Source organism: Gossypium hirsutum, chromosome A06 (assembly GCF_007990345.1).
Source record: "Gossypium hirsutum isolate 1008001.06 chromosome A06, Gossypium_hirsutum_v2.1, whole genome shotgun sequence".
Lineage (NCBI taxonomy): Eukaryota > Viridiplantae > Streptophyta > Magnoliopsida > Malvales > Malvaceae > Gossypium > Gossypium hirsutum.
In genome coordinates, this window is record NC_053429.1 from 123,257,049 (window position 1) to 123,263,837 (window position 6,789).

Genomic DNA, 6,789 nt, shown 5'->3' on the forward strand with positions numbered 1-6,789 from the left:
GGCGTATTCATGGAAGTGGAAAAGCTACATGGGAATTAGAAGAGACTATGCGTCAACAATACCCTCAACTATTTGGATCAGGTAAATTTCGAGGCCGAAATTTCTTTAAGGGGGTAGAGTTGTAACGCCCCAATTTTCGGGAATTCTGTGAATGTTGGCATAGGTTTAATTATGTTAGTGGGCCTCTAGAAGGCCCAAGCTTAAGATAGAACCCGGCAATTTTAGTTAATTTTTGTTCCATAAGAAAAAGGGAGTGAAATTATGAAATAGGACCTATGTGAAAATGTTTGAAAATGCTATAGGCTAATTTGTAGTGGCCAAATAAATAGGAGGATTTGCATGTCAAACCTCCCATTTTACATGTAGTGGTCGGCCATTATGTTGGTGGTAGACAATATGTGCACTTGATATTAATAATTTATGGTACAAATTGATAAAAATTGATAATGGGTTAGGTAAATGTTCTATGATGGACATGATAAGCATTATGGGCATTTTTTTTATTGGAATTATGGCATGAGTATGGCACAAATATTAGTATATCATTTATGTGTCATAAAGTGTTGAGTGATAAGAATAACAAAAGGAAGTAAAGGAAGGTTTTTGTTCATTCTTTGTTCTTCATAGCCGAATTTGAGAGAGAGCAAATAGGGGAGGAAAACCTTGAGTATTCGGTCACTAGGAGGAGGAAAATTGAAGGTAAGTTCTTGGTACTTTGCTTCTATTTTGAGGTTCATGGGTTCTTCTTGATTCTACCTTAACTCTTGAAGCATATTTTGGTTTTTCGTTGTGTTTTGAGCATTTGGTCATGAATTAAAATGAAGGAAATGGTTGTTGTTTCATGTTCTTTTGATGAAAAATGGAAGATAGGTGAAGTTGAGCCAAATAAATGAGCATGCATGTGCTTAGATGCTAAGGGGAAAAATCGGCTAATATGTTATGCTTTAAAATGATGAAATGGAGATTATACTTAAGTAAAATCATAGATATGTGATGATTGATTGGTGATATACATGTTTAAATAACCTGCATGCAAGTTATGTGTGAAAGAGTGATTTGGTAATAAATCTGCTTGGGACAGCAGCAGTAACGTGACTTTGGAAAATCACCATAAATTGTGGGAGATGAGTTAGAAGCTGAATAAATTATTTAATTAAAGCTTAATGAGTCTATTTTCAAATGAAATAAATAAGAACATATTTTGAATTCTGTACAATGAGAAATTGGATTCGTAATGAAGAGTAGTCAGATTAGTCAAACAGTGAAACATGCGAAACTTTGAGAAAAATCTGGTATTGATTGGCTAAACGAAAAATTCTGAAAATTGTATGGATAGAAGATATATTAGTCTATTTTCAGGGAAAATTAACGACACTTGATTTGGAGTTTCTTAGCTCCAGTTTTAAATGATTTAGTGACTGTTGTTCAGGAAGACAGCTTGCAGTGAGATTATGATTATGTGGTAAACATTGACAAAAATTTGTTAATGAGTTGCTTATTGATTTCTTATAAGCTTACTATGATCTGTAGGTGTGGTTGCCCGAATATGGTAAGGGGTTAATATGTAGTTCGTGTTTGAATAGTTAGATTAACGTGTTAGTAATCCAATTGAAGGCAGTTCGGGCGTGGATCTCGTCAGCATATCGTCGCAAACAGGTGTGTAACTAACACCCTCTTTCTTAGTCTAGATCTGCAAAAGTCGAAAAGCTGAAATGCCGAAAACCGGTATTTTGTAGATTTGCGAGTGTGCGAATGCTCGTGAGGTAAATCGATTAAAGTTTTTGGTAAGCTGCAATGTTTGGACTGCAAAGTGCATGATTTCTGTGCCTTCGATATTTTTGGGCTTAATGGGCCAAAATTGAAATGATGGGCCAAAGGGCCCAATTCGATAAAAACCCTCGTTACGTGATTCTGTTAGTACGTGAAAGGTAGGAATATGCATGAAAAACCCTAAAATAGATAAAATACTGAAATACCTTTAAAAGTGGAAAATTTATAGTTTTACCCCTAGTAGATAAATTACCGAAATACCCCTAGGGTTAAATTGACCTAAATGCATATTTGATTGTTGTTATTTACTGCATGCCATGTTGTTATTATCTGATGCATGGGACTGGGATATTGACGGAGGAAGTACTGAAAGTGGCTTGTCCACGTATTGGAGGCTTTGCCTCAATTTACTGTGAACTGAGCAACAAGGCTGCAACTGTGGAGTGTTGGGCTGGGTGGGTTGAGCTACTCCCCACATGGAGTGTAGGGATGGTACGAGTGGAGTGTAATGGTTGGTGGGTTGAGTAGTCTCCTCAAATGGGCTTGCATATGTTTATTGATGTTGCATGTATTTTGAAATGGGCCTATGGGCCATACTGTTATCTGAATAAGGGGCAAGGTTAAAGAAGGGGTGAGTTTGGAAACTCAGCGTGTAAGGAAAACCCATTCAAAGCCCAAGTCAGCTCAAGCCTATTGGGCCTAAGCCCATTCAGGTAACAGTGGTACTGGGCCAGAGACTACTCAATCAGATAACAGTATGGCCCATAGGCCCATTTCAAAATACATGCAACATCAATAAACATATGCAAGCCCATTTGGGGAGACTACTCAACCCACCAACCACTACACTCCACTCGTACCAGCCCTACACTCCATGTGGGGAGTAGCTCAACCCACCCAGCCCAACACTCCACAGTTGCAGCCTTGCTGCTCAGTTAACAGTAAATTGAGGCAAAACCTCCAGTACGTAGACAAGCCACTTTCAGTACTTCCTCCGTCAATATCCCAGTCCCATGCATCAGATAATAACAACATGGCATGCAGTAAATAACAACAGTCAAATATGCAGTTAGGTCAATTTAACCCTAGGGGTATTTCGGTAATTTATCTACTAGGGGTAAAACTGTAAATTTTCCATTTATAAAGGTATTTCAATATTTTATCTATTTTAGGGTTTTTCATGCATATTCTTACCTTTCACGTACTAACAGAATCACGTACCGAGAGTTCTTACCGAATTGGGCCCGTTGACCCATCATTCCAATTTTGGCCCATTAAGCCCAAAAATATCGAGGGCACAGAAATCATGCACTTTGCAGTCCAAACATTGCAGCTTACCAAAAACATTAATCGATTTACCTCACGAGCATTCGCACACTCGCAAATCTACAAAATACCGGTTTTCGGCATTTCGGCTTTTCGACTTTTGTCGATCTAGACTAAGAAAGAGGGTGTTAGTTACACACCTGTTTGCGACGATATGCTGACGAGATCCACACACGAACTGCCTACAATTGGATTACTAACACGTTAATCTAACTATTCAAACACGAACTACATATTAACCCCTTACCATATTCGGGCAACCACACCTACAGATCATAGTAAGCTTATAAGAAATCAATAAGCAACTCATTAACAAATTTTTGTCAATGTTTACCACATAATCATAATCTCACTGCAAGCTGTCTTCCTGAACAACAGTCACTAAATCATTTATAAATGGAGCTACGAAACTCCAAATCAAGTGCCGTTAATTTTCCCTAAAAATAAACTCATATATCTTCTATCCATAAAATTTTCATAATTTTTCGTTTAGCCAATCAATACCAGATTTTTCTCAAAGTTTCGCATGTTTCACTGTTTGACTAATCTGACCACTCTTCATTACGAATCCAATTTCTCATTGTACAGAATTCAAAATATGTTCTTGTTTATTTCATTTGAAAATAGACTCATTAAGCTTTAATTACATAATTTATTCAGCTTCTAACTCATCTCCCACAATTTATGGTGATTTTCCAAAGTCACGTTACTGCTGCTGTCCCAAGCAGATTTATTACCAAATCACTCTTTCACACATAACTTGCATGCATGTTATTTAAACATGTATATCACCAATCAATCATCACATATCTATGATTTTACTTAAGTATAATCTTCATTTCATCATTTTAATGCACAACATATTAGCCGATTTTTCCCCTTAGCATCTAAGCACATGCATGCTCATTTGTTTGGCTCAACTTCACCTATCTTCTATTTTTCATCAAAAGAACATGAAACAACAACCATTTCCTTCATTTTAATTCATGACCAAATGCTCACAACACAACGAAAAACCAAAATATGCTTCAAGAGTTAAAGTAGAATCAAGAAGAACCCATGAACCTCAAAATAGAAGCAAAGTACCAAGAACTTACCTTCAATTTTCCTCCTCCTAGTGACCGAATACTCAAGGTTTTCCTCCCCTATTTGCTCTCTCTCAAATTCGGCTATGAAGAACAAAGAATGAACAAAACCTTCATTTACTTCCTTTTGTTATTCTTATCACTCAACACTTTATGACACATAAATGATATACTAATATTTGTGCCATACTCATGCCATAATTCCAATAAAAAAAATGCCCATAATGCTTATCATGCCCATCATGGAACATTTACCTAACCCATTGTCAATTTTTATCAATTTGTACCATAAATTATTGATATCAAGTGCACATATTGTCTACCACTAACATGATGGCCGACCACTACATGTAAAATGGGAGGTTTGACATGCAAATCCTCCTATTTTGCACTCCTATTTATTTGGCCACTACAAATTAGCCTATAGCATTTTCAAACATTTTCACATAGGTCATATTTCATAATTTCAACCCCTTTTTCTTATGGAACAAAAATTAACTAAAATTGCCGGGTTCTATCTTAAGCTTGGGCCTTCTAGAGGCCCACTAACATAATTAAACCTATGCCAACATTCACAGAATTCCCGAAAATTGGGGCGTTACAATTTGAGCATCCATGTTACATAGTTCGATTATTTTGGTCAGTCATGTTAAATTTATGAACGACAAGCTAATGTGGCAACTAAAAAATTGGTATAATAATAAATTTAACCATCAATTTTTATTTATTATATCGATTTAATAATTTAAAAAAATTAACCCTTAAAATTTACAAATATTTTTAATTTAATTCGAATTTTAAAAAATTTAAAGAAATATATAAATATATATAAATATTTTCAAAAAATATAATAAATATATATATTTGATGGTGGGGAGGCCCGGTGGGGATGGGGAGAGGGAGAGGGATTATTTTATGTAATATAACATTTAAATGGTTTAAGAAATATAAACTAATGGTTCATTTACATGTTTACTGTAAAAAAATTATTTAAATGGTTTAAATATGGCAACCCGCAAATTTAATTAAATTAAATTAATTTTAAAATATTAAATTCGTATTAGGGGCCAATTTTGGAAAATATGCTGAAAAGTAATATTTAGTATCCAGAATTTGATGCAAACAACATATTATCATATATGTAATGTCATGTCCGCTTATTGTTTACACATCTTACTCACTTTAATAGATTAACGACTATTATTTGTGTCAAGATTGAAATTTCAAAATTCGACAAATATAAGGACTTAGAATGACGCAATTGGAGAATATGGACTAAAACTACAAATGTATGCATAGTACAAGACTAGTAGGTGAATTTAACCAAACAGATTTAACTGCTACTGATTGGGTCAAGACTAATATTTTGAATTTTGAAAATTACAGGGAATAAAATTGACCGATTAAAAAATAATAGGACTAAAAGTGATCAAATAAAAGGAGAAGAGCTATATCCACAACTTGGGTAAAGTACAGGGACTAATAGCGAAATTTAACCTATATATTATAAAAGCTAGGGTTAATGGCAGAAGAAAGCACAATTCTCCGTTTCCTTTCCTTTCTTTTTCGTTTGAATTTCTCTGTTTCTGATTTCCATTGGTAAAACTAGTAATTGAAGTTGTTGTTTTCTTCTTAATCGTAAAATTGAAAAAAACAGAAAAGAAGGAAATCGCAGAAGATTTGAGGTAGGGTTTTGAAAAGAAATCCCTAAATGTACAACGGAATCGGACTGACCACCCCTAGGGGGTCAGGCACCAATGGTTACAGAGTAACAAATTCTTTGTAAAGCCCAAGACGAATCGGTTAACCGATTTCACCAAGCCTTTCGAGGCAGATCAAGGCACCGCAGTTCTCACCACCAGGAAACCTGACAAGGAAATCCTCGAGCATGATCGCAAGCGTCAGATTGAGCTTAAGCTCGTGATTTTGGAAGATAAACTCGCTGAACAAGGTTACACTGAATCTGAGATCGCTGATAAGCTTGTTGAAGCTAGGAAGGCTCTCGAAGATGCTCAACAAGAGAAAGACGAAGAAGAAGGAGAAGTTATACCAATCCCTACTCGCCAGCAAAAGTAATTTCTTGTTTATTTATTGATTAATAATAAATGATTGATGTTTTTCTTTTATTATTTATTGATTCATTCATGTTTTGGTGGTTAGGGTATCGGATACACAGACCCACCAAATTGCTGCAAGGAAGGAGAAGCAGATGGAGACATTTAGGGCTGCTCTCGGTATTGGAGCTTCTGAATCTGGGCTTCCTCCTCTGCCAAATCCTCGAAAGAACATCGATTTTGATCAGTGCAGACAAGAAACATGAGGTAACCATTGGTGTAGGTACTCTATGAGCCTGAGCCATATGACACTTTTCTAAAAGTTCCATGATATAGATACAACCTTTGATCAGTGCAGACAAGAAACATGAGCTAGCCTGAGTTTCTGGTTGAGGGTTTGATGCGTCTTTTCCTTCAACACTTTTTTTATGCCTAAACCTTTTCTAATTCCTCTTCGTAAGTAATTTCTACCCTAGCCATCTGAATGTGAGCAGTCGAATAGAAATGACTTGGGGAAAATATGAATCGATAATGGCCATTGATCGTCGCCACAA

General features: G+C 35.7%; 1 long non-coding RNA gene across 1 annotated transcript; it reads left to right on the forward strand.

The window, feature by feature from the left end:
• The first annotated feature begins 5,708 nt into the window (after positions 1 to 5,708).
• LOC121230780 (uncharacterized) lies at positions 5,709 to 6,789 on the forward strand. The gene is made up of 2 exons (XR_005928897.1): positions 5,709 to 6,253; positions 6,342 to 6,789. It is a non-coding gene; the product is annotated as an uncharacterized lncRNA (long non-coding RNA).